Source organism: Monodelphis domestica, chromosome 1 (genome assembly GCF_027887165.1).
Source record: "Monodelphis domestica isolate mMonDom1 chromosome 1, mMonDom1.pri, whole genome shotgun sequence".
NCBI lineage: Eukaryota > Metazoa > Chordata > Mammalia > Didelphimorphia > Didelphidae > Monodelphis > Monodelphis domestica.
The window spans coordinates 389,452,433-389,471,039 of NC_077227.1; the positions used below are offsets into that span (position 1 = coordinate 389,452,433).

Consider the following 18,607-nt stretch of genomic DNA (forward strand, 5'->3'; position numbering starts at 1 on the left):
AGGAGAAATAAGGAAGGCATCTCTTGTACTGAACCTTAAGGGAGATATGGATTTTAAGAGGGAGATGACAAGGAAGAGCACTCTAGGTCCGGAAGACATCTTGTGTACATGCAAGGAAATGGACAGTAAGTAGGCTAGGTTGACTAAAAATTAAAATACATGCAGGGAAGTAATGAGAAATTGATCTAGAATGGAACCGGGTTATGAAGGGGAATAAATAACTAACATTTAGGTATTCAAACAAAGAGGTATTTTATCCTCCAGACAATAAGGGAGTGCTGAAGCTTCTGGGGCAGGGCAAGAATATGACTGGGTTACACAATTTAGGAATATCAATTTGTTATTGTGGAAGCTGAATTGGAGAGGTGAGAGGCAGAGAGATCAATAAAGAGACTACTGCCATAATCCAGGCATAGATGAGAAAGGCCTCAACTAGGGCTATAGCTGTGGAATAAAAAGGAATGCAAGAGATGTGATGAACCCACAAATCTTCATCTATCAAAGGAGGGAGCCGCACTGCAGGTGACCAATAGGGTCCTTTCCAGTTCTACATCCCAAAATGTGGCATGATTGTTTGATCCCAACTAAACATGGAGGTAGGGGTGAGGGAGACTAAAGAGTTAAAAATAACTGCAGGTTTGTGAACTTGGTGGCCACAAACATGGTGACTCCCTCAGAGAGAACATGGAAAGTTAGAAAGGTAGGAGAAGGGGAAGGAATAAGGGGAAGAACAAACAGTTCCTTTTTTATACAATATTATCATATCTTGAATTTGCAATATCTGTGAGAAATCTAGTTTAAAATATTTATTGAATGAATAAAAGAGTGAAGAATACAACAAGCAGTTAGCAATGAAGGACTGACACTCAAGAGGGAGATGAAGACTATATACATATATATATAGTTTTGGAAGTTATCTACATAGGAACAATAATTGAACTAATTAATTGAATGGGATCACCAAATACATGACAGTTTATAAAATCATCAAAAAAAAGGGAATGTAGAAAAAGAAAAGAAGGTCCAGAAAATAAAGATTCTGAAGCACACTCATAATTAAGGGTAGGTAAAAGATGATGATGCAACAATGGAAATTGAGAAGAAGTCACATGAGGTAGAGGAAGACTTGGATAAGACTCATAAAAACACAGTAAGGAAAAATACTCAGGAGAAAAGCCATGGCCAATGTGTCAAATACTTGAAGAGAGATCAAAAAGGATGAAGACAAAGAAAAGATCATTGGATTTATCAACTAACATATTAAGAGTACTGATTTAAAAGAGGAAGAGGACAAAAAATCAATACAAAAGAAACACAGAGGACTCCTCATTTTATAAAGGAGTGCCATAAAGTTTAAGACCCCAAAATACTGAGGTTATTTTACAAGATGTTATGATATTTTGAGGAGATGTGAAGTATTCACCAAGAGATAGGAAGAGAAAGACAAAAAAAGTGTCTGATTTCATTAACTTACCCAACCCTTCTAAAAATTCCATATAAGCTTTAGGAAGTACTTAGAAACTGATTATAAGGCATATTTCCCAGATTATTAGAATATACTACAAAAGTATATTTTGCATGATAACACATGTATCATGGTAACACCTTAATTGTCAGTCTGGGAACAGAGAGAGAAGAAGGGAGACAATATGGATCATATAACTTCAGAAAACTTATGTGGAAATTTGGTATTAAATTAGCTTAATTTAATACCAAATAGAATTTGGTATTAAAATTAAAAAAAGAAAAAAGTATACTGCAAAGGGTTAAAAGTTTATATTAGTCAGTGAGGGAATATGTGGAGAGAGGCAATCACAACTACAGGTGGTCAATAGTTGACCATCCACAAACTAAGGAGGTCAAAATATAACTATCAGGACTCTTCAATAAGTGACCAGAGTTTTATGGAATACTACTGTGCTAAAAGGAATAATGAAATGGAGGAACTCCATGTGAACTGGAACGACCTCCAGGAATTGATGCAAAATTGATGCAAAAGGAGCAGAACCAGGAGAACATTGTACAGAGAGACAAATATACTGTGGCACAGTCGAATGGAATGGACTCTCTACTAGCAGCAATGCAATTCTGTGGGGCTTATGAGAAAGAATGCTATCCACATTCAGAGAAAGAACTGTGGGAGTAGAAACAGAAGAAAAACAACTGCTTGATCACATGGTTCAATGGGGATATGACTGGGGATGTTGACTCTGAATGATCACCCTAGTGCAAATATTAATAATATGGAAATAGCTCTTGATCAATGACACATGTAAAATGCAGTGGAATTGCTTGTTGGGTACAGTAGGGGGTTGGGAGGAGGGGAGGGAAAGAACATGAATCATGTAACCATGGGAAAATATTCTAAATTATTTAATTAAATAAATAAACTTTAAAACAATTTAAAAGTGGCCAGATGTAATTATGATACATCAAGAAAAATGGGGAAAGTACTCATGTAGTCTGACAAAATTCATTGATAATAGTATATATAATATATGCTTTCAATTTGACTATATTGTATTATAGCGTATTTTCTCATGTGTACTGTTTCCTTACTGCATTATGTACTATTACTATAAACATGCCATGTGCTTGGTTGCTACATTTTATATCTGGTCTTTAATTATAAGATGCATAATATAGCACATAGCAAATGTTATGTACAAAGTATATGCCTTGTACTGAACCTGGATGATTATAGGCAATGAGATATAAGGATGCATCCAGATTACATTGTACCTTGTAAATGGTCATCCCCATTTAGATTTGATCATTTTCTACACTGCAAAAGATGTGAAATTTTTCATGGCTAATTTATGTATGAAAAGGCCAGGAAAGCAATGAAATAGCCATCAGAGACAATGGGCATAAACTGCTTTTAGATTTTCCCCCCACAACCACTCATCTTTATACACAAATAGAACCTTAGATTTTTTTTAAGTGGGGAACTTTGAACCTTGGTACTATTTGGTGATAAATGGACAAATAGTTATTGTCTGGTTATACAGTCCTGCATAGGAGGAGGTTTTAGGAATGTAATGTATAATTACCTTAAGTTAGGGTGAGGTCTCATTATGAGAGTTTCAGCATTGTCCCAAGAAAAATGGCTGAAATGAAAGGGTAAGCCTAAAAAGAATGTATTATCTTGTCCTCCCTCTTCTCTCTTCTCTACCTAACCATGAAGGAATAGAACTTTTAACTAGCATCTGAAGCTAAATTTGAACTCAGGTCTTCCTGACTCTAGGCCCAGAATTTTATCCATTGTGCCACCTAGTTGCCTCTGTATAAGCTTGTAGACAGCAGAAAAAGAAGCCTGTGGATAAAGAGAAGGTGATTACAAGAAAGACTCTGGAGATGATTAAAGGAATAAGCTCTACATAAAATCAGGCCACTAGGGAAAATACAGTCTCAGTGACTCCCCATATTTTAACCATTAGGTGCTATTCTCAGGCAGACTGCAAGAAAGGGTAAGGTCTCCTAATCCCATCATCTAAGAATTCATCTTATCTCCCAATGATACCTTTAGTGGGAGGCACTGAGATGGCACTTGTCTCCCCTCTTCAAGAACACCTCCACCAATTTCAACTGTTTTACCTTTATATGTAAATTGTTCTATTACTGTCTATAAAGTAGGCTGGAGCATTGATTTAGCACTGGTCCCACTCCACCTAGGTGGCATAGTGGATAGAGTGCCAGACTGGGGTCAAATCTGGACTCAAACACTTAGTACGACATGATCCTGGGTATTTAATTCCACTTGCCTTAGTTTCTTCATCTATAAAATGACCTGAAGAAGGAAATGGCAAACCACTCCATTATCTTTGCCATGAAAACCCCAAATGGGGGGAAAGTTAGACATGAGTGAAAAAAAAATAACCAACAATTAAAAAAAAATAACCCATTCCAACTGCTTCATACCAGAGGGGGCCACTAAACTCCTTTGACTTACTTCCTTTATTTGCCTTTATTTGAACAAGGTCTGAACTAGAATTTTTCTTATTTTTTCTAAAAGGATTTCATAATATTTTATTTTTTTCTTCAATTACACAAAAAAACAGGATTTTTCTTTTAACAGCTACTAGCGTTCAAGAACATAAATAGAAGCCTTGGCATGGAGAAAACCATCTCTCCCTCAGATTCTGAGGAAAAGGAAGCATGAATAATGGGTGATTTTGAGATGACCTGAGGAACATAGATTGGGAGAGAAGAGGAAGCTCAGCTTCATTTTTCTCAAATAATGAAATGAATCCCTCTACTAAAAGGAAGGAGGAGGAGTGGTGTATCTGGTAGAAGAAGGTCTGGAAGAGAAGTAGTAGGAAATGCAAAATGGAATCAATCAAGAAAAAAAAAAGTTACCATGCAACTGTGAAGGCCCAGGTGAAATTAAATAACAATATGAACCCTTAACCTTTTTTTTTTTAATCTTTACCTTGGGTCTTAGTATCAATTCTAAGAAAAAGAGAAAGGGCTAGGCAATGGGGGTGAAGTGATTTTCACATCTGAACTCAAGTTCTCCCAACTCTAGGCCTGTTGCACTATACACTATGTTACCTGGGCTGCCTCTAAACCCTCAGTTTTGATATTCAAAGCTTCACCTCTGTCATCCAATAATTTGGCTCCAAGGTACTTTTCCAACCATATTTTACTTTATTCTCCTACCTGCCAGCCAAATTGGACTATTTTCTATTTCCCCTCTTCCCTTCTCCATAGCATATATTCCTAGTTTAGACCCTATATTTATGTAGGGGGATCTTCTCTTCCAATTCCTCTGGTTTCTACCTGAACCGTCACACTCTGGGACACAAATAGAGGTTAAGAGGAAATAACCACCACTCTAAAAATGCAAGGAATGTCATGAATTGTCATACTGGGCATAGGTCTTAAACAGATAGCAATTGTTTTAAGACTTCTAAGGTAGAGACAGAGAAAAATTCTGGGTAGGCATATATAAGGGGTGATTCTTTTCCAGAGAAATGCTCTGCCCCTTTGAGTTTTATTGCTTTATCTTTTTTATTTCTCCCAGTAAAGTTCTTCTAAATTACAATGGAAATATGTTTTCTTGTTTGGGTCACACAAAAGGGCAAGATAAGAATCTTAACAGGAAATAGTCAATATAGGTATATTTTTGGAGATTTTCCTGGAGTTCTCAACGGGAGCAAATTAATTAGTTAATTTTGTGATTGATGTATGGAATATTACATGCAAGTGATTTTTTAAAATATAAAGTCTAGTCTGAACTGGAAAGACCTACATGAACTGATACAGAGTGAAATAACCAGAACTAGGAGAACATTATTCACAGTGACTGAAATACTGAGGGATAATCAAATGTAATAGACTTTGCTACTAATAGCAATACAATGACCCAGGACAATTCTGAGGGACTTATGAAAAAGAATACTATCCACTTGCAGAGAAAGAACTGTTGGAGTAGAAATGCAGATGGAAACATATGATTTATCACTTGTTTACTTAGGTATATGATTTATGGTTTGGGTTTTATAAGATTTACAAAAAATCATTTCCAAAAAAATTACCAAAAAAAGATTTACTTACAAAAATGAAGAATATGGGAAATGTGTTTTGTGCAATAATACATATATAACCCATATTCAATTGCTTGCCAACTCCAGGAAGGGGAAGGGAAGAAGGGAAGGAGATAATATGAATCATATAACTTTGGAAAATCTATATTAAGTGTGTTACTAAAGGAAAAAAAGGAAAAAAATAAAGCCTAGTCTGAGTCTAGAGGAACCTGGGTTGGGGTGCAGGAAAGGTGAGATATTTGCTATGACTAGGGCAACTTTCTAAATTATCTGCACTACAACATCAGTCCTTTACTCAAGGGGGTCATAGAACCAATTCTCCCAATTTTGCAGATTTTTGTACTCTACTACCAATTCATTAGAATAATAATCCTATATTTTGTATAGCATTTCAAGATTTATTTACTTCATAAGTTAGTAAAAGCAATATTATCATTGTTTTACAGATGTGGAAACTTGCCTAGAATCCCATCTCTGGCACAGACAAAATTCATACTCTGTCCAAGTCTAATGCTCTTTCCACTCTACAACATTACCTCCCCAAAAAGTTGTTCCTCTGCTACCTGCTTCAGTTCATTAATATGTCCTCTTCTTTCAATAACCAACTCAGATGCTTAAAGTATTCCTTGATCCCAACCACCACTACCCCCATCTGAAAATTATCTCCATTATTACAGTTTTCATGAACTTTTGTTGGCTCTCTCCTTTGCATTTACTTCATTAATCAATAAGCATTTAAGAACCTACTAAGTACCTGGCATGATTATTTGAATATATATATATATAAATGTCATTTCCCTACTATTGAATTGTAGGAGCAGAGTCTGCATTATGTCTCTCTTTTTATCCCTAGCAAAATGCCTCATGTGAAGTGGATATCCTACATATGGTTCCTGGGCAATGCTTGATGAGAAAGTAAGCATTTGATCTGAAGTGTGACTATGATTTCAACAGTCAGAGGGAACAGAAGGAAGGGAACTCCAAGAAAACTATTACATAAAAAGAGGCAGGAAAGGACAATTTTTTTTTGAAGGGTAAAAACTACTGTTTCAAGATTAGCTCCTACTCTAAGGAATGAAAATACCTCCATTCCCAGCAAGAGCTGTTCCTTATCATCTACCTCACATTTCTCACAAAACAACTGTCTTTTTAGAAGTTCTGCCCACAACTACCTGATCACATGGGTTGATGGGGATATGATTGGGGATGTAGACGCTAAACTATCACCCTAGTGCAAATATCAATAATATGGAACTAGGTCTTGATCAATGACACATGTAAAACCCAGTGGAACTGCTCATTGGCTACAGGAGGGGGGTGGGAGGAGAGGAGGGAAAGAACATGAATCATGTAACCATGGGAAAATATTCTAAATTAATTAATTAAATAAAAATTTCCAAATTAAAAAAAAATAAAAGTTCTGCCTAGTGTGACAATATGGCTTTCTGGTTTCAGGGTTAATCCTAGGGTTTGAGTCATTTCTTTGTTCTATTATGTCTGGGACTCTTAAGGTAATATTTTAATTTAAGAGAACCTCAAAGGAATGAAACCATTCTGGAACTACTCTGGTCTCAATTAAAAGAATGAGTCAGTCCTGGGTTACACTTTCCTGTGGTAATCCAGATATCCCAGGGCTGTTCTAGCTTAAATCCTTGCAACCAACTGAGAGCCATAACCAGAAACACAAATTAAACATCAAATTAGGTTCCATAAATTAGGAAGTGTAACAGGTCTCAAACATTCATATAATACAGTCTTCTACTTCTAATCTAAAAATGCTAGTGAGACATGGTGGTATAATGGATAGAGAGCTAGCTTAGAATCAAAAACTTCTAGATTCATTGCCCACCTCTAACACATAATGGCCCTGGGCAATTCACTTAAGTTCTCAGTAATGTCAATCAATTTAAACATCATACAATCACAGATTTAGACCAAGAAGGGTCCTTGAAGACCACAGTTTGATATCCTCATTTTGCAGATTAGAAAACTGAAGCTAAGAGAGTTTAAGTGATTTGTCCAGGATCATATTTCAGATCTGGAATAGGATTCAAACCTAGAATTAACTGACTCCAAATCTACCACTCCATGTCTACTATGTCATGTGTCTCTCTCATAACAATCAATTATAAAACAGTTGCTGATCTAAATGGATGTATATAGTTTTTCTCAATGGAGAACACCCTAAGCCAATGAAATCATAGCAAAACAAAACTGGAAAAAAAAAACAAAGAGAAAGATGCTGATATTTGATTATGGTCAAGAAATACCACTTTTCAGGACACCTCATTCATTGCACCATATCATATAAACACATACTCAATAAATGTCAGTAGAGAAGACGAATTCTCACTCTCAGCATCTTGTCACTGCTGGCTAGTTTTGCGTAGCAGGTTATTGGCCAGTCCCTGAGTGTAAGGCAGGAGGGCAGAGAGAATAATAAAGGCACCAGCTGAAGTTTTTCCCTGACATGATGTGTTTATTGATATGGGCTTATAATCAAGATGTACAAATAGAGGCTAGTTGTTTGTCCTAGACAGGATCTCACTAGGTGTTTGTACCTCAGTGGGGTCATCATGGGTCTAGTTTCTGAAGCTTAGATTTTTAGGGTCAGAAATTCTATTTTATCATTTCAACCAAGTATGTTCAAACTCTATGGATAATTTCAAATTAATAAAATTGATTAAAAAAACTAACTTATAAGTCAGAATTCTAATTTACTGATTTACCATGAGTGATCTACCACATCACCATCCTCTGCCTCTCTGATTAGAGGGCAGAGCCAACTCTCTCTTTAAGGAGAGAGCGCAACTCATTTCTTATCTGGCTGAACTGCTTTGAGACTTCCCAGATGACTTCTCCACCATGTCTGAGTAGGGTGCCTCCTCCCATTTTCAGCTTCCTTTGGTGTACTGTCTTCTCCCATTAAATGGTATGCTCTTTGAGGGAAAGGACTATTTTTTTATTGTATCCCCAGCATTTAAGTCATTTAGTACCTGGCACATAGTAGGAGCTTAATAAATGTTTATTAGCCATGATAAACCTGGATCTCCACAAAAGTCCTATTCTGCCTCATCATGACCTGGAAATGACCCTGGAAGGGCAGCTAGAAAGCACAGTGCAAAGAGCACCAGGCATGGAGTTAGGAGAATGTAGGTTCAAATCTGGCCTCAGACACTTCCTGGGCAAGTCACTTAACCCCAACTGCCTAGCCCTTGCTTCTTTTCTGTCTTAGAACTGATACTAAGAGAAAGTAAGGATTAAAAAAAAAGAACGAAAGAAAAGAAAAGAAATAACCTTGGACTCCTAACAGCTATAATGCTAGCCCAGTGCAAGTCTTAGAGGGGACCTATCAAACTTTATTTCAAATACAGGCCAGGAAATAGAAGTGCACATTGACATCTAAGAGTCAATTGGGTTACAGCCAGAGAAACATATAACGCCAGAAGATTAGCCAGCAAGGAAGCAATTTTTTTTAGCTATGACAACTCATAAAGATCTTCTACTAACTTGTAGGGAGGTCATGATTTACACCCACAGCTATGGTGTGCACCAAACATTTCTGAAATATATAACATCTCTGCATAGGGCACTCTCCAAGTATTTATATCTACTGAGACAAAAAGAGAGGGGAAGTTCCTTGGTGTATTTTCCATCATCTTATGTGGCCTGATATTTCATAGTATGTGTGACTCCTGCTGTGGAAACTCCAAGAATATTCTACTCATCAACCCATCCACATTGTAATTCTTCGTTTACCTAGGGCACTGAAAGGCCAAGTGACTTACCCATTGTCAAATTGTATGTCAGAGGAAGCACTTGAACCCAAGTTTTGATTCCAAAGACTGCCCTATGCCCACTAATACTACCTTCATCTCCATCAGTCCAGCACAGCTCAGGGAATTGCCTTCTCTACTCAAATTTTTTTTGTCTAAAATAAAAGAAACAAATTAGCATTATTTATTATTTAAATTAAGTGATTCCTCAGCTCTCCTTTTTCAACATTCCCTTATAAATTCCCAAAGTAACTGGCATTTTCTAGATGTGTTACAGTTTACCAGATTATAGCTTTGTCTATGCTAGTTTACACTGTGAAGTGGGATCTCTCTGTTTTGAGAGGAGTAACTTGAGCTTCTTAATCATTTCAGAGGGCCAGAGGTGATTCCTAGGAAGATTCCACATTATTTATCTTTATCCATTTCAGGTTGATTCTTCTTAATTTTGCCTTCTGCATTATAGCAACTGTTTTATTAAGGGATGCATATGACTTAATTCACTCAAAGAGAAAAGGATATATAGCCTTTTGTATTGACTAGTTGACAATATAATAAGTAGGAAATTCTGAAATCCTTCCTTCTACCACTGTGGCTACTTTCTGTCCTTTAGCAAGGATGTTCCCCTGGGACCACTTGTCTTCCACAGCAATAATGCACAGTGGAACGCTTATTAGAAGATGGCCCCCAAGTGCCCATTTATCAAATACAGGGAAGAGACTGAAAATGGTAAACACATGTTATTTCTAGTAGTGTCAGTCCCCAACAGGATCCTGGGTCTTGGTATTGCCTGGCATATCATATATAAGGTAGGTCAAAGAACAGGTAAGAATTAAGACTACTAAAAATAAATATCCAGCATGGTAGCCAAGAATCATACTATTAAAACACAAGGGACTACAGTTCTGAATGCATTTCTTGGAAGAGAACTGAAAACTATTTTAAGCATTTAATTGGACTCAGGGGATATTATTTTCTAAATCCATTGCACAGTTTTTCAGCATTCGATCTATCTACAGTGCATGAAAAATGCTTTTTGTGAACTCTATGCCTCTAATAAAAATATCTTTTATCTTTCTGTATTTCTAGCTGAATAATTCTGAATCAACAGGAGTGGGTTCCCAGTACTTATATGAATCTATGTGTTCATTAGCATGGGTACTTCTACAGACCACAAGCCTTCCAAGTCTGGTCATTGTGTAATTCACATTGGTGTCTCTAAATTTTCTATAGAGCTGCGATGGCAAACCTATGGCATGCATGTGTGTAAGAGGGAGAGGCCAGAAGGAATGGAAAAGACTGGATTGGAAAAAAACTGTCTCAGGAAGAGATGAGATGGAATCCAGCTGCCATCAGGGGATGGGATGGAACTTTCCAGCCAAGCTGAAAGGAGAAGCAGTTGGGAAGCTAAAGGTTCTTCTTCTTTTCTTCTTGGTCTGAAGCGAGGGGGAACTAACCCTTACTGTGAAGACTACATACATCCCTTAATCCTTTTGCCTAAGAAACAGAAGATCCTGTATTTCCTTGGTGATACCTTTAGGATAGAGACTTTTCCCTTGGGGGAAAATCAGAGCCTATTCTAAAGAAGACTCCCTGATTCAAACCCCTAAGATCATCTGTAGAAGGGGAATAGCTAGGGACTTCCTGTTTTCCTCTATCATCATTATACTTCAACCCTTTTATCCAAATAAACAGATATTTTGGGTTTTTTCTAAAGGCTCAATCATATTCAGTGTGTTAGGAGGGGAAATTACAAAGTACATCACCTAAAGAAAATGGAGGCTGAGGGTGATTTTCACTAAGCCTTTCAGCTCTAGTCAGACCTGACTCTGTAGTTAACAGCTCTGCTTGGGGGAAGGGAAGGAAGCAATGGTGCTACCTTATATTTATTCCCCAAGTATCTGGCAACTCTGGTTCCTTCTCAATTTCCCCACTAATACACATGTCAAAAAGGGCATACAGAGCCCTCTCTGTGAGCATGCCTATAGTCACCTGCCAGTGTTCATTACTAGAAACTCAGAGGGACACAGGGCAGAGCTGTTCCCCACCCCCTCTCCATGCAACTGAGGACATTCCTCACTTCACCCCTCCCTCTGCCTAGCAGCCCATTGGGAGTGCTTCCTCCTTCCCCTATCTGGGGTGAGGCACTGGGGGTTCACATGTTGTATGAGGGTGCAGTAAGGACAGCAGTCTATTGAGTCTATGGTGAAGGTGATTCTCATGGTGGGGCTGGAAAGGAGCTAGGTTTGAAGGGAGCATAACTCACAGGCAGCAGAACTGGAGGGAAGCAAAGCATGGGCCACTCTCCTCCCCCACCTCTTATCACTCACCCCCCCTGCCCAGCAGCCCAATGGAAATGCTTCCTCCTTCCCTTGTCTGGGGCAAGGGGGGAGTTGGGCGGTGAGGGTGGGGGGCAAAGCATGACACTCAGCTTAAAAGCTTGACCATCACTGCTATAGAGGATTCAACCAACATACTGAAGATCTCACCTCTAACTTTTAATATGGTCCAGTTCTTCCTTTACACTGTCAACTTGATGATGCCAGGACAAAGTCACACATTTACACACACCATCCTAAAGCAGCAAAATATCCTAAGGAAAGAAATGGAGGAAACATGGGTCAAGCAGTCACACCACTACCACTATCTCCCCCCCTTAGACCTAGATGGAAATGGGTCTGAGCATAACAGCTCTGCCACCTTCGGCCACTGACTCTGCTTCCAACTCAACCCCTACTGCCATCACCAGAGAAGCAACCCTTGTGCATGTGACTCATGCCTTTTGTAAGTGTTACACAACCCCATCCTCCTTGACAGACATCGCTACTAAGCCCCTAAAAGAAAATTCTTACCCCCAAAATCTTTTAAGGATAAATAACCTAAGAAATGGCTTAGATCTGACAAAGGTCTAATTTCTCAAATGTATAAGGAACTCAGTTAAATGTAGAAGAAATCAAGTCATTCCCCAATTGGCAAATGGTCAAGGGACATGAATAGACAAACTATCAATAATCACATGAAAAAAATGTTCTAAATCCCTCATGATTAGAGAAATGAAAATCAAAACAACTCTGAGGTCCCACCTCACACCAAGCAGATTGGTCAATATGAGAGTAAAGGAAAATAATAAATGTTGGTGGGGATATGGCAAAATTGGGTCACTAATGCATTGCTGGTAGAGTTGTAAATTAATCCAACCATTCTGGAAGGCAATTTAAAGAATACATGCCCTTTGATCCAGCAATACCACTACTAGGTTTGTACCTCAAAGAGATAATAAAAAGGGTTGTACAAAAATATTCATAGTCACATTCATTGTGGTAGCAAAAAATTGGATTCAGGACAATCCTGAGGACGTATAAGAAAGAATTCTATCCATTTTTTTTTAAATTTTATTTTGTTTGATCATTTCCAAGCATTATTCATTAAAGACATAGATCTTTTTCTTTTCCTCCCCCCCACCCCCCATAGCCGACATGTAAATCCACTGGGCATTACATGTTTTCTTGATTTGAATCCATTGCTATGTTAATAATATTTGCATTAGAGTGTTCATTTAGAGTCTCTCCTCTGTCATGTCCCCTCAACTGCTGTAGTCAGGCAGTTGCTTTTCCTCGGTATTTCTACTCCCACAGTTTGTCCTCTGCTTATGAATGATGTTTTTTTCTCCTAGATCCCTGCAAATTGTTCAGGGACATTACACCGCCACTAATGGAGAAGTCCATTACGTTCGATTATACCACAGTGTATTAGTCTCTGTGTACAATGTTCTCCTGGTTCTGCTCCTCTCATTCTGCATCACTTCCTGGAGGTTATTCCAGTCTCCATGGAATTCCTCCACTTTATTATTCCTTTTAGCACAATAGTATTCCATCACCAACATATACCACAATTTGCTCAGCCATTCCCCAATTGATGGGCATCCCCTCGTTTTCCAGTTTTTGGCCACCACAAAGAGCGCAGCTATGAATATTTTTGTACAAGTCTTTTTGTCCATTATCTCCTTGGGGTACAGACCTGAATTCTATCCATTTTGAAAAAAATAGCTATGGGAATAGAAATGCAGAAGAAAAACATGTGACTTATCACTTATTTATATGGGTATATGATTTGAGGTTTTGGTTTTAAAAGATTGCTCTGTTGCAAAAATGAATATAGAAATAGATAACAAGTGATAACATTTATCTAACCCAGTGGAATTGCATGTTGGCTCTGGGAGAGGGGAGGTAAGAGTGGAAGGAAAGAAAATGCATCAGGTAACCATGGAAAAATATTTTTAAAATATTTTTTTTATTTTTAAAAAAGAAATGGCTTAGAAATAACATTAAAGATGATACATTATCATCTGCTTTACCACTCACTCTAAGGGCCATTACCTTTTCATCTGACTTACAGCTGAAAACTTCTTTTAGATGCAATCTCCTTCTTTTAGAACAGTGATGGCAAACCTTTTAGAGATGGAGTGCCTGTGCCCGCCCCCCCCCAAGACTGAGTGCTGTGCCCACCCCCACCCAGAGACTGAATGCCACACCTACCCACATCCCCACATGCTGGGTATACCCTGCCCTCCCCCAACCCTTACCCCACAGAGGGGAGGGAGAAAGTGTCCCCATTGTAGAAAGGAAAACTGAAGCATGTTTTGGACTTTCTGCCACTCAGGTAGAACAAACAGCAGTTGGAATGCTGGAGAGAAGATATTGATAAGAACGACAGTTAATGGGGGAAAGGGAACTTGGAGGGGGACAGTTGGACTCAAGGACAGTCTCTCTTTCCTGGCCCTCAGACTGGAAGGAGCCTCTCTCCCTGTCTCAGGATAGAAGTACTTCTATTCCTGGATTTTCCCTACTGTGTGCTCTACCTGAATTCCTGTGATGTCATCGAACAAAAGGATTTAAGGGGAGCAGTTTGAACTGTAAGGCTGGTCTTTAAGGACGTCAGTCCAAAGAGACAGACCCAACCAGCTCTAAAAGTCAGAACCTTTTCTTCCTCTTGCTGTCTACTGCTAAAGACTTTGATCTTAAGAAAAGTAGCATAGATTAGCATAGATAGGAATAAAAGAAATCTTCCACCAGCCTGCAAGGCTTGGTCTCAGCTCAAAAGCTGAGAGAGATTCAAACCCAATCTAGGGAAATCCTCATTCCCTCTTCCCTAATACCTCCCAATCCAAACTTGTTATTAAAATTCATCTTTATTTAAATAAACTGCAGTCATATAAGAGGATTATCATTTAAGGGGTCATAGAGGAAGCAGAACCTAAGGACAACTATTCAACCATAACCAGTCCTAATCAGACCCCTGCTGGGCAACCTTGGTCCAGGGGGAAGCATGTCCCTCAGGGAAATCCAGGCTTACCTGCTCTGGGGTATCTTCAACATCAATCAATAGAGAAGACATCCCCTCAGGCTATTATAGTTGGCCCATTTCTCAGGAACCACATTTTTCATAGATAGCCTCTCAGCAGGGGGTATTTCCCTCCTTTTACCTCACTGGCATCCATTTTCCCTCTGTCCCTTCAACCCCTCCATTCCCTGTTACAAAAACTTCCTTATCCCCTGTACTTCTTCAATCCTCTTCAATCCTCCAATCCAAACTTCTTCAATCCTCAATCCTTTAAATAGTACACCATTGAGCTGCTGGGTGGAGGGGTAGTTGAAGTGAGGAATGTTGTCCCTAAATGTTGGGGGGAGGAAAAGAAAGGAAAGAAAGGGAAGGAGAGGAGAGTGGTCCAAATTGCTCTGCTCCTCTACAGCTCTGCCACCTGTGAGACACCCACATTACCCCCTGTGCACTCCCATTGGGCTGCTGGGCAGAAGAGCAGGGGATGTGAAAAATTGTCAGGCATGGTGGAGAAGAGGAGGGAGCAGCTACACCTGAGTCTCTCTGCCTTTCTATTAACAAACTCTGGTGAATGATGGGGAAAAAGGGTGGCCAAAGTGTCCACAGAGAGCCCTCTGCATGCCATCGTTGGCAGCCATACCATAGGTTCACCATCACTGTCTTAAAATATAAGTACTTCGAGAACGAGGATTGTTTTACTATTTGTATTTCCAGCAGTTAGTACAGTGTTTTACACAAAATAAGTGCCTAATAAATGTTTTTTCATTCATTCATTCTTCCACTTAATATATCAACAGCTAAACAGATTTTGTAGACCTAAGATTTCTTAACAACTCTGCCTCTTTTTCTACCTCTTCGTCACCATCACTATGGAAACAGAAGGAAACTACACAGGACTGATGACCAATAAGGCAACAGAAAAGGTCTTTGGGTGGAAGGGATCCTCAATATAATTCTTTTTTTAACTCTTCACCTTCTGTCTTAGAATCAATAGTGAGTATCATTTCCAAGGCAGAAGAGCAGTAGTTCCCTCTTCAATACAAAATAAAGTTCAAATTTCCCTTTTTAGCATTTATAACCCTTTATAATCTGGCATCACCTTCCTGTTCCTTCAGTGGCTCCCCAATGCCCACAGATAAAATATAAATCTTTTTAGACTCTAGTAAAGACCTTCCATGGCTCTTTTTCCATCTATTTTTCCAGATTTACTTAATTAATTCATCCTTTTTTCTAGCCAATACTCTAGCCAACCTATTACAAGCTATTTGCCTCTTCCTACATCTGCAGATTGTCCACCACACCAAGAGGTTGGATTGTAATGAGAAGACTACAGACAACAAGCTGTTAAGCAGCAAGCTATTGCAGTAGTCCAGGTGTAAAGTGATGAAGCCTAGACCAGGTGGTAGCAGAAGGAAAAAAGAAACATTTAATCCTTGATTAAATCCTAACTGTGCTTTGAACTTTCTCAAGATGATGAATTTAAATTCTGGATGAAGTGTTTCCTTCTAGTCAAACAGTTCTGCTGCTAGATACCTTGGTCAATCGGAAAAGAGAAAATCCTTTAAGCTGAAGGGTGACATACCACAAACATGTTCATAACCTCAACTCTATTTTACTGTATTAAATGATTCCAGGGTTGCCAAGTTGACTTATTTAAAAGCCTCCAGGGTTATAGACAATTTTCAGTTAGTCAATCCTTCCATTTTAATCAGAAAAGCAATTTCACACTTGAGGATAAATTACAATTTATTTAATATATATCTCATTATCTCTATTATCTGCACTTAGCTATCTGTTATGGAGGGAATCAACTAATCAAAGCCCAACTACCCAGTAGATCTTATTTTGGAATCTCATATCAAAAGTAATAAGTGAATTTACATTCAAAATCCAAAAGGAATGAATGCACTGATACCTATAATATGTAAAAAGTCCTAGAAGGAAAATGTCAGAATACTGGAAAAATTTTTAATAGAGAATCTACAGAAGAATAATAGACAAAAACATGTAAGATAAGTTATAAGTAGGCTGTGATTTGTAGAAAGATACACCATGACATCACCCAATCATTTGAAAAATTGAACTATATATATATGTATACATACATATATGCATATGTAAAGTTATGTGACATTGAAAAAAACATTAGTATAAAGATGGCATAGTAGGAAGTATAGCTGGACTGTGTAAAAACACACACACACACACACACACACACAACTCCTCCAAACATCTAGACAAAGCACTAGATCGAGGACTTAATTAAGAAATCCAACAAAAATCATAGAGACATTTTTCCAGCCTGAGTCAGCATGGGGAAACAGACAAAAAGATCTACAGATACTGGGGACAAAATATAGCCGGGACAGCCATGAAAAACATTCCAGCACAGGGAGAGGCTATGTCACAGGGCAAGAAGAGGTACCAAACCTGGGGGGAGGGGGGAAGGGACCTAAACTTGAGCTGGGAACAGGAATAGGAATAAACTAACTATCAGTTTAACTGCTTATTACTTAATTCTGGATTACAGATCAAGAACAGGTTGAAAACTGACCTTATGGGTGGTATTCCAAAGGAAGGATCAGTGATAGGCCCCTAAGCTATAACAAGGATCAAGTTCAGAAAGAAGCTGTGGAGGGTAGCTGGGGGCTCAGTGGGGAGAGAGCCAGGCCTGGAGACCAGAAGCCTAACCCTTACTGCTCTTCTGTTACTTGGTATAGGTTCCAAGATAGAAGGTAATAAAAGTTAAAAACAAAACAAAAAAAAAGTGGCAGCTATGTGGACTTGACCCAAGAGGCCAAGTGAGGTCTTAGTTCCAACTTTTAGCCTAGTCTTAAGTCATACATTAATAACCAGCCCCGGAATTTCAAACCAAAGAGGAATCTACAGCAATAATCTACTGGAATTTCTAACCAAAGAAAAGATGACAGATATCTTGCTCTGACCCAAACCAGGGTCAAGGTACAAGGTCAAGAACTTGCAGAGCTCAGACCAGGACGGCAATGATCCTTTTCCCTGGAACAGATTATGTTAGAAGCACTGAAAGCTTACAGGTCCCCATACTGAACTATCCTTCCCCATCCTGAGCTATCCTTGAAAGTCTTAAATAACAAAAAAAAATGCTCCATGAATTGAGGACTAACAGGACCAGTCTAAACATTATCTCCAAAACATGCAGGGCCCAGTCCTAACATAAAGTTCAAAGTCATAAGAATAAAGAATAAAGGCATAGAGACAAGGGCTCTTAAAAGATAAACCCAGTATCAAGTGACAGCATTTGTACAACCCAGTGGAATTGCTTGTTGGCTCTGGGAGAGGAAAGGAAAAAGGGGAAGGAAAGAAAATGAATCATGGAAACATATTTTAAAAAAATAAAGTGCCAAATAAATATTTTTTAAAAAAAGATAAACCCAGGAGAAAAGAATAATTCTATAACATCTATAAGCAAAGCCTCAACAGGTTCAATGGGAAATCCTGGAGAAGATGAAGCAAAAGCTTTTTAAGAGTTTACATTGGTTTCAGAAAGGCAAGAGAACTGGGCCTTCAACCAAGAATAAGTTATCCATCAAAACTGACTATATACTTCCAAGGGAAAGTATGGGCATTCAACAAAATAGAAGATTTCCAAGTTTTTGCAAAGAAAAGACCAGAGCTCTGTGGAAAGTTCAATACTGAAAAACTAAGAGCAGAATACCTGAAAAGGTAAATATGAAGGAAAGGGAAAAGGAGAAAAATGTTATCTTTTTCTTTTACTCAAACTCTCTTCTATAAGGACTACATTTATATCAATCTATGTATACTAACATGTGGGGAAAATGTAATATGCAAATAGGGGGAAAAGAAAGACCAAATACAATAATCTTGCTCACACAAAGATTCTCAAGGGAAGGGGAGGGGAAGAAAACTCCTATAAGAAGGAGAGGAAGAGAGTTTTTACTTAAACCTTAC

General features: G+C 38.4%; 1 protein-coding gene across 6 annotated transcripts in view; it reads right to left on the bottom strand.

Moving 5' to 3' along the window:
* The window catches only part of UIMC1 (ubiquitin interaction motif containing 1), a 193,473-nt gene that overhangs the window by 152,969 nt on the left and 21,897 nt on the right, over positions 1–18,607 (bottom strand). For 4 of the 6 annotated variants that reach the window (XM_056811650.1, XM_056811651.1, XM_016423023.2 and 1 more), the window contains 2 exons: positions 11,812–11,915; positions 3,054–9,480 (listed from right to left, as the gene is read on the bottom strand). The gene's annotated coding sequence lies outside the window, so the exon portion shown is untranslated. The remainder of the gene's footprint in view (positions 1–3,053; positions 9,481–11,811; positions 11,916–18,607) is intronic. The other 2 variants (XM_056811652.1, XM_056811653.1) reach the window with 2 other exon arrangements.